This window comes from Solea solea, chromosome 18, assembly GCF_958295425.1.
Source record: "Solea solea chromosome 18, fSolSol10.1, whole genome shotgun sequence".
Classification (NCBI taxonomy): Eukaryota; Metazoa; Chordata; class Actinopteri; order Pleuronectiformes; family Soleidae; genus Solea; species Solea solea.
The window spans coordinates 436,251-446,343 of record NC_081151.1 but is presented as its reverse complement, the minus strand read 5'-3'; positions in this window follow the sequence as shown (position 1 = coordinate 446,343).

The following is a 10,093-nucleotide window of genomic DNA, read 5'->3' as shown; positions in this document are numbered from 1 at the left end:
GAGAAAGGACAAGAGGGAGATGAGGTAGAGACAGAAGAGAGAGAGAGACCAGGAGCAGATACACAACTGTATCAAGTTACAAGTTTATACAGTCAATGATATCGACTTTTAATTATAGCACAATTATAATGGTGATGATATGTATGATATGGATAGCCTCGAAAACTGGATCTTGATCCTGCAACCTGCAAGATGAGAGATATAAAAAGTCATATTCATACCCTGAGTGTGAGAGAGTGAATGTGCGTGCACCACAGCAAACTCTCCCAGTGTTATGTGACCAGAGGAGGTGCCATAGCGCAAAAAAAAAGTATAACTTGTCGTCCAACATTGGTAAAAAACGTCATAGTGTAGTATGTCGCCCAAAATCGGTCAAAAACGTCATAGTATAGTATGTCGTCCAAATTCAGTCAAAAAAGTCATAGTGTAGTATGTCGTCCAAAATCAGTCAAAAAACTCATAGTATAGTATGTCGTCCAAAATCCGTCAAAAAACTCATAGTATATTATATCGTCCAAAATCGGTCAAAAACGTCATTGTGTAGTATGTCGTCCTAAATCGGTCAAAAAAGTCATAGTGTAGTATGTCGTCCAAAATCGGTCAAAAATCGTCATAGTATAGTATGTTGTCCAACATCGGTCAAAAAAGTCATAGTATAGTATGTCGTCCAAAATCGGTCAAAATCGTCATAGTATAGTATGTCGTCCAAAATCGGTCAAAAAAGTCATAGTATAGTATGTTGTCCAAAATCGGTCAAAAACGTCATAGTATAGTACGTCGTCCAAAATCACTCCAAAAAGTCATAGTATAGTATGTCGTCCAAAATCGGTCAAAAAAGTCATAGTGTAGTATGTCGTCCAAAATCGGTCAAAAACGTCATAGTATAGTATGTCGTCCAAAATCGGTCAAAAAAGTCATAGTATAGTATGTCGTCCAAAATCGGTCATAATCGTCATAGTATAGTATGTCGTCCAAAATCGGTCAAAAAAGTCATAGTATAGTATGTCGTCCAAAATCGGTCAAAAAAGTCATAGTATAGTATGTCGTCCAAAATCCGTCAAAAAAGTCATAGTATAGTATGTCGTCCAAAATCACTCCAAAAAGTCATAGTATAGTATGTCGTCCAAAATCCGTCAAAAAAGTCATAGTATAGTATGTCGTCCAAAATCACTCCAAAAAGTCATAGTATAGTATGTCGTCCAAAATCCGTCAAAAACGTCATAGTATACTATGTCGTCCAAAATCCGTCAAAAAAGTCATAGTATAGTATGTCGTCCAAAATCGGTCAAAAAAGTCATAGTATAGTATGTCGTCCAAAATCGGTCAAAAACGTCATAGTATAGTATGTCGTCCAAAATCGGTCAAAAAAGTCATAGTGTAGTATGTCGTCCAAAATCGGTCAAAAACGTCATAGTATAGTATGTCGTCCAAAATCGGTCAGAAAAGTCATAGTATAGTATGTCGTCCAAAATCGGTCATAATGGTCATAGTATAGTATGTCGTCCAAAATCGGTCAAAAAAGTCATAGTATAGTATGTCGTCCAAAATCGGTCAAAAACGTCATAGTATAGTATGTCGTCCAAAATCCGTCAAAAAAGTCATAGTATAGTATGTCGTCCAAAATCACTCCAAAAAGTCATAGTATAGTATGTCGTCCAAAATCGGTCATAATCGTCATAGTATAGTATGTCGTCCAAAATCGGTCAAAAAAGTCATAGTATAGTATGTCGTCCAAAATCGGTCAAAAAAGTCATAGTATAGTATGTCGTCCAAAATCGGTCAAAAAAGTCATAGTATAGTATGTCGTCCAAAATCGGTCAAAAAAGTCATAGTATAGTATGTCGTCCAAAATCGGTCAAAAACGTCATAGTATAGTATGTCGTCCAAAATCACTCCAAAAAGTCATAGTATAGTATGTCGTCCAAAATCGGTCAAAAAAGTCATAGTATAGTATGTCGTCCAAATTCACTCCAAAAAGTCATAGTATAGTATGTCGTCCAAAATCCGTCAAAAACGTCATAGTATAGTATGTCGTCCAAAATCCGTCAAAAAAGTCATAGTATAGTATGTCGTCCAAAATCACTCCAAAAAGTCATAGTATAGTATGTCGTCCAAAATCGGTCAAAAAAGTCATAGTATAGTATGTCGTCCAAAATCGGTCAAAAAAGTCATAGTATAGTATGTCGTCCAAAATCCGTCAAAAACGTCATAGTATAGTATGTCGTCCAAAATCACTCCAAAAAGTCATAGTATAGTATGTCGTCCAAAATCCGTCAAAAAAGTCATAGTATAGTATGTCGTCCAAAATCACTCCAAAATGTCATAGTATAGTATGTCGTCCAAAATCCGTCAAAAACGTCATAGTATAGTATGTCGTCCAAAATCGGTCAAAAAAGTCATAGTATAGTATGTCGTCCAAAATCACTCCAAAAAGTCATAGTATAGTATGTCGTCCAAAATCGGTCAAAAACGTCATAGTATAGTATGTCGTCCAAAATCCGTCAAAAAAGTCATAGTATAGTATGTCGTCCAAAATCACTCCAAAAAGTCATAGTATAGTATGTCGTCCAAAATCCGTCAAAAACGTCATAGTATAGTATGTCGTCCAAAATCACTCCAAAAAGTCATAGTATAGTATGTCGTCCAAAATCACTCCAAAAAGTCATAGTATAGTATGTCGTCCAAAATCGGTCAAAAAAGTCATAGTATAGTATGTCGTCCAAAATCCGTCAAAAAAGTCATAGTATAGTATGTCGTCCAAAATCACTCCAAAAAGTCATAGTATAGTATGTCGTCCAAAATCACTCCAAAGAGTCATAGTATAGTATGTCGTCCAAAATCCGTCAAAAACGTCATAGTATAGTATGTCGTCCAAAATCACTCCAAAAAGTCATAGTATAGTATGTCGTCCAAAATCCGTCAAAAACGTCATAGTATAGTATAGTATGTCGTCCAAAATCGGTCAAAAAAGTCGTAGTATAGTATGTCGTCCAAAATCGGTCAAAAAAGTCATAGTATAGTATGTCGTCCAAAATCGGTCAAAAACGTCATAGTATAGTATGTCGTCCAAAATCACTCCAAAAAGTCATAGTATAGTATGTCGTCCAAAATCGGTCAAAAAAGTCATAGTATAGTATGTCGTCCAAAATCACTCCAAAAAGTCATAGTATAGTATGTCGTCCAAAATCGGTCAAAAACGTCATAGTATAGTATGTCGTCCAAAATCCGTCAAAAAAGTCATAGTATAGTATGTCGTCCAAAATCACTCCAAAATGTCATAGTATAGTATGTCGTCCAAAATCCGTCAAAAACGTCATAGTATAGTATGTCGTCCAAAATCACTCCAAAAAGTCATAGTATAGTATGTCGTCCAAAATCACTCCAAAAAGTCATAGTATAGTATGTCGTCCAAAATCGGTCAAAAACGTCATAGTATAGTATGTCGTCCAAAATCGGTCAAAAAAGTCATAGTATAGTATGTCGTCCAAAATCACTCCAAAAAGTCATAGTATAGTATGTCGTCCAAAATCGGTCAAAAACGTCATAGTATAGTATGTCGTCCAAAATCCGTCAAAAAAGTCATAGTATAGTATGTTGTCCAAAATCACTCCAAAAAGTCATAGTATAGTATGTCGTCCAAAATCCGTCAAAAACGTCATAGTATAGTATGTCGTCCAAAATCCGTCAAAAAAGTCATAGTATAGTATGTCGTCCAAAATCGGTCAAAAAAGTCATAGTATAGTATGTCGTCCAAAATCACTCCAAAATGTCATAGTATAGTATGTCGTCCAAAATCCGTCAAAAACTTCATAGTATAGTATGTCGTCCAAAATCGGTCAAAAAAGTCATAGTATAGTATGTCGTCCAAAATCACTCCAAAATGTCATAGTATAGTATGTCGTCCAAAATCCGTCAAAAACGTCATAGTATAGTATGTCGTCCAAAATCACTCCAAAAAGTCATAGTATAGTATGTCGTCCAAAATCACTCCAAAAAGTCATAGTATAGTATGTCGTCCAAAATCGGTCAAAAACGTCATAGTATAGTATGTCGTCCAAAATCGGTCAAAAAAGTCATAGTGTAGTATGTCGTCCAAAATCGGTCAAAAACGTCATAGTATAGTATGTCGTCCAAAATCCGTCAAAAAAGTCATAGTATAGTATGTCGTCCAAAATCGGTCATAATCGTCATAGTATAGTATGTCGTCCAAAATCGGTCAAAAAAGTCATAGTATAGTATGTCGTCGAAAATCGGTCAAAAACGTCATAGTATAGTATGTCGTCCAAAATCCGTCAAAAAAGTCATAGTATAGTATGTCGTCCAAAATCACTCCAAAAAGTCATAGTATAGTATGTCGTCCAAAATCCGTCAAAAACGTCATAGTAAAGTATGTCGTCCAAAATCACTCCAAAAAGTCATAGTATAGTATGTCGTCCAAAATCACTCCAAAAAGTCATAGTATAGTATGTCGTCCAAAATCGGTCAAAAACGTCATAGTATAGTATCTCGTCCAAAATCCGTCAAAAAAGTCATAGTATAGTATGTCGTCCAAAATCACTCCAAAAAGTCATAGTATAGTATGTTGTCCAAAATCCGTCAAAAAAGTCATAGTATAGTATGTCGTCCAAAATCACTCCAAAAAGTCATAGTATAGTATGTCGTCCAAAATCCGTCAAAAACGTCATAGTATAGTATGTCGTCCAAAATCACTCCAAAAAGTCATAGTATAGTATGTCGTCCAAAATCACTCCAAAAAGTCATAGTATAGTATGTCGTCCAAAATCGGTCAAAAACGTCATAGTATAGTATGTCGTCCAAAATCCGTCAAAAAAGTCATAGTATAGTATGTCGTCCAAAATCACTCCAAAAAGTCATAGTATAGTATGTCGTCCAAAATCTGTCAAAAACGTCATAGTATAGTATGTCGTCCAAAATCGGTCAAAAAAGTCATAGTATAGTATGTCGTCCAAAATCGGTCAAAAACGTCATAGTATAGTATGTCGTCCAAAATCACTCCAAAAAGTCATAGTATAGTATGTCGTCCAAAATCGGTCAAAAACGTCATAGTATAGTATGTCGTCCAAAATCACTCCAAAAAGTCATAGTATAGTATGTCGTCCAAAATCGGTCAAAAACGTCATAGTATAGTATGTCGTCCAAAATCCGTCAAAAAAGTCATAGTATAGTATGTCGTCCAAAATCCGTCAAAAAAGTCATAGTATAGTATGTCGTCCAAAATCCGTCAAAAAAGTCATAGTATAGTATGTCGTCCAAAATCACTCCAAAAAGTCATAGTACAGTATGTCGTCCAAAATCGGTCAAAAAAGTCATAGTATAGTATGTCGTCCAAAATCGGTCAAAATCGTCATAGTATAGTATGTCGTCCAAAATCGGTCAAAAAAGTCATAGTATAGTATGTCGTCCAAAATCGGTCAAAAAAGTCATAGTATAGTATGTCGTCCAAAATCCGTCAAAAAAGTCATAGTATAGTATGTCGTCCAAAATCACTCCAAAAAGTCATAGTATAGTATGTCGTCCAAAATCCGTCAAAAAAGTCATAGTATAGTATGTCGTCCAAAATCACTCCAAAAAGTCATAGTATAGTATGTCGTCCAAAATCCGTCAAAAACGTCATAGTATACTATGTCGTCCAAAATCCGTCAAAAAAGTCATAGTATAGTTTGTTGTCCAAAATCGGTCAAAAAAGTCATAGTATAGTATGTCGTCCAAAATCGGTCAAAAAAGTCATAGTATAGTATGTCGTCCAAAATCGGTCAAAAACGTCATAGTATAGTATGTCGTCCAAAATCGGTCAAAAAAGTCATAGTGTAGTATGTCGTCCAAAATCGGTCAAAAACGTCATAGTATAGTATGTCGTCCAAAATCCGTCAAAAAAGTCATAGTATAGTATGTCGTCCAAAATCGGTCATAATCGTCATAGTATAGTATGTCGTCCAAAATCGGTCAAAAAAGTCATAGTATAGTATGTCGTCGAAAATCGGTCAAAAACGTCATAGTATAGTATGTCGTCCAAAATCGGTCAAAAACGTCATAGTATAGTATGTCGTCCAAAATCCGTCAAAAAAGTCATAGTATAGTATGTCGTCCAAAATCACTCCAAAATGTCATAGTATAGTATGTCGTCCAAAATCCGTCAAAAACGTCATAGTATAGTATGTCGTCCAAAATCACTCCAAAAAGTCATAGTATAGTATGTCGTCCAAAATCACTCCAAAAAGTCATAGTATAGTATGTCGTCCAAAATCGGTCAAAAACGTCATAGTATAGTATGTCGTCCAAAATCCGTCAAAAAAGTCATAGTATAGTATGTCGTCCAAAATCGGTCAAAAAAGTCATAGTATAGTATGTCGTCCAAAATCGGTCAAAAAAGTCATAGTATAGTATGTCGTCCAAAATCACTCCAAAATGTCATAGTATAGTATGTCGTCCAAAATCCGTCAAAAACGTCATAGTATAGTATGTCGTCCAAAATCACTCCAAAAAGTCATAGTATAGTATGTCGTCCAAAATCACTCCAAAAAGTCATAGTATAGTATGTCGTCCAAAATCGGTCAAAAACGTCATAGTATAGTATGTCGTCCAAAATCGGTCAAAAAAGTCATAGTGTAGTATGTCGTCCAAAATCGGTCAAAAACGTCATAGTATAGTATGTCGTCCAAAATCCGTCAAAAAAGTCATAGTATAGTATGTCGTCCAAAATCGGTCATAATCGTCATAGTATAGTATGTCGTCCAAAATCGGTCAAAAAAGTCATAGTATAGTATGTCGTCGAAAATCGGTCAAAAACGTCATAGTATAGTATGTCGTCCAAAATCCGTCAAAAAAGTCATAGTATAGTATGTCGTCCAAAATCACTCCAAAAAGTCATAGTATAGTATGTCGTCCAAAATCCGTCAATAGTAAAAGTATGTCGTCCAAAATCACTCCAAAAAGTCATAGTATAGTATGTCGTCCAAAATCACTCCAAAAAGTCATAGTATAGTATGTCGTCCAAATCGGTCAAAACGTCATAGTATAGTATGTCGTCCAAAATCCGTCAAAAAAGTCATAGTATAGTATGTCGTCCAAAATCACTCCAAAATGTCATAGTATAGTATGTCGTCCAAAATCCGTCAAAAACGTCATAGTATAGTATGTCGTCCAAAATCACTCCAAAAAAGTCATAGTATAGTATGTCGTCCAAATCACTCCAAAAAGTCATAGTATAGTATGTCGTCCAAAATCGGTCAAAACGTCATAGTATAGTATGTCGTCCAAAATCCGTCAAAAAAGTCATAGTATAGTATGTCGTCCAAAATCACTCCAAAAAGTCATAGTATAGTATGTCGTCCAAAATCGGTCATAATCGTCATAGTATAGTATGTCGTCCAAAATCGGTCAAAAAAGTCATAGTATAGTATGTCGTCCAAAATCGGTCAAAAAAGTCATAGTATAGTATGTCGTCCAAAATCGGTCAAAAAAGTCATAGTATAGTATGTCGTCCAAAATCGGGTCAAAAACGTCATAGTATAGTATGTCGTCCAAAATCACTCCAAAAAGTCATAGTATAGTATGTCGTCCAAATTCACTCCAAAAAGTCATAGTATAGTATGTCGTCCAAATCGGTCAAAAAACGTCATAGTATAGTATGTCGTCCAAAATCCGTCAAAAAAGTCATAGTATAGTATGTCGTCCAAAATCGGTCAAAAAAGTCATAGTGTAGTATGTCGTCCAAAAATCCGTCAAAAAAGTCATAGTATAGTTTAGTTGTCCAAAATCGGTCAAAAAAGTCATAGTATAGTATGTCGTCCAAAATCGGTCAAAAAAGTCATAGTATAGTATGTCGTCCAAAATCGGTCAAAAACCGTCATAGTATAGTATGTCGTCCAAAATCGGTCAAAAAAGTCATAGTGTAGTATGTCGTCCAAAATCGGTCAAAAACGTCATAGTATAGTAATGTCGTCCAAAATCCGTCAAAAAAGTCATAGTATAGTATTTCGTCCAAAATCGGTCATAATCGTCATAGTATAGTATGTCGTCCAAAATCGGTCAAAAAAGTCATAGTATAGTATGTCGTCGAAAATCGGTCAAAAACGTCATAGTATAGTATGTCGTCCAAAATCCGTCAAAAAAGTCATAGTATAGTATGTCGTCCAAAATCACTCCAAAAAGTCATAGTATAGTAATGTCGTCCAAAATCCGTCAAAAACGTCATAGTAAAGTATGTCGTCCAAAATCACTCCAAAAAGTCATAGTATAGTATGTCGTCCAAAATCACTCCAAAAAGTCATAGTATAGTATGTCGTCCAAAATCGGTCAAAAAACGTCATAGTATAGTATGTCGTCCAAAATCCGTCAAAAAAGTCATAGTATAGTATGTCGTCCAAAATCACTCCAAAATGTCATAGTATAGTATGTCGTCCAAAATCCGTCAAAAACGTCATAGTATAGTATGTCGTCCAAAATCACTCCAAAAAGTCATAGGTATAGTATGTCGTCCAAAATTCACTCCAAAAAGTCATAGTATAGTATGTCGTCCAAAATCGGTCAAAAACGTCATAGTATAGTATGTCGCTCCAAATCCGTCAAAAAAGTCATAGTATAGTATGTCGTCCAAAATCACTCCAAAAATGTCATAGTATAGTATGTCGTCCAAAATCGGTCATAATCGTCATAGTATAGTATGTCGTCCAAAATCGGTCAAAAAAGTCATAGTATAGTATGTCGTCCAAAATCACTCCAAAAAGTCATAGTATAGTATGTCGTCCAAATTCACTCCAAAAAGTCATAGTATAGTATGTCGTCCAAAATCGGTCAAAAACGTCATAGTATAGTATGTCGTCCAAAATCCGTCAAAAAGTCATAGTATAGTATGTCGTCCAAAATCACTCCAAAAAGTCATAGTATAGTATGTCGTCCAAAATCGGTCAAAAAAGTCATAGTATAGTATGTCGTCCAAAATCGGTCAAAAAAGTCATAGTATAGTATGTCGTCCAAAATCCGTCAAAAACGTCATAGTATAGTATGTCGTCCAAAATCACTCCAAAAAGTCATAGTATAGTATGTCGTCCAAAATCCGTCAAAAAAGTCATAGTATAGTATGTCGTCCAAAATCACTCCAAAATGTCATAGTATAGTATGTCGTCCAAAATCCGTCAAAAACGTCATAGTATAGTATGTCGTCCAAAATCGGTCAAAAAAGTCATAGTATAGTATGTCGTCCAAAATCACTCCAAAAAGTCATAGTATAGTATGTCGTCCAAAATCGGTCAAAAACGTCATAGTATAGTATGTCGTCCAAAATCCGTCAAAAAAGTCATAGTATAGTATGTCGTCCAAAATCACTCCAAAAAGTCATAGTATAGTATGTCGTCCAAAATCCGTCAAAAACGTCATAGTATAGTATGTCGTCCAAAATCACTCCAAAAAGTCATAGTATAGTATGTCGTCCAAAATCACTCCAAAAAGTCATAGTATAGTATGTCGTCCAAAATCGGTCAAAAAAGTCATAGTATAGTATGTCGTCCAAAATCCGTCAAAAAAGTCATAGTATAGTATGTCGTCCAAAATCACTCCAAAAAGTCATAGTATAGTATGTCGTCCAAAATCACTCCAAAGAGTCATAGTATAGTATGTCGTCCAAAATCCGTCAAAAACGTCATAGTATAGTATGTCGTCCAAAATCACTCCAAAAAGTCATAGTATAGTATGTCGTCCAAAATCCGTCAAAAACGTCATAGTATAGTATGTCGTCCAAAATCGGTCAAAAAAGTCGTAGTATAGTATGTCGTCCAAAATCGGTCAAAAAAGTCATAGTATAGTATGTCGTCCAAAATCGGTCAAAAACGTCATAGTATAGTATGTCGTCCAAAATCACTCCAAAAAGTCATAGTATAGTATGTCGTCCAAAATCGGTCAAAAAAGTCATAGTATAGTATGTCGTCCAAAATCACTCCAAAAAGTCATAGTATAGTATGTCGTCCAAAATCGGTCAAAAACGTCATAGTATAGTATGTCGTCCAAAATCCGTCAAAAAAGTCATAGTATAGTATGTCGTCCAAAATCACTCCAAAATGTCATAGTATAGTATGTC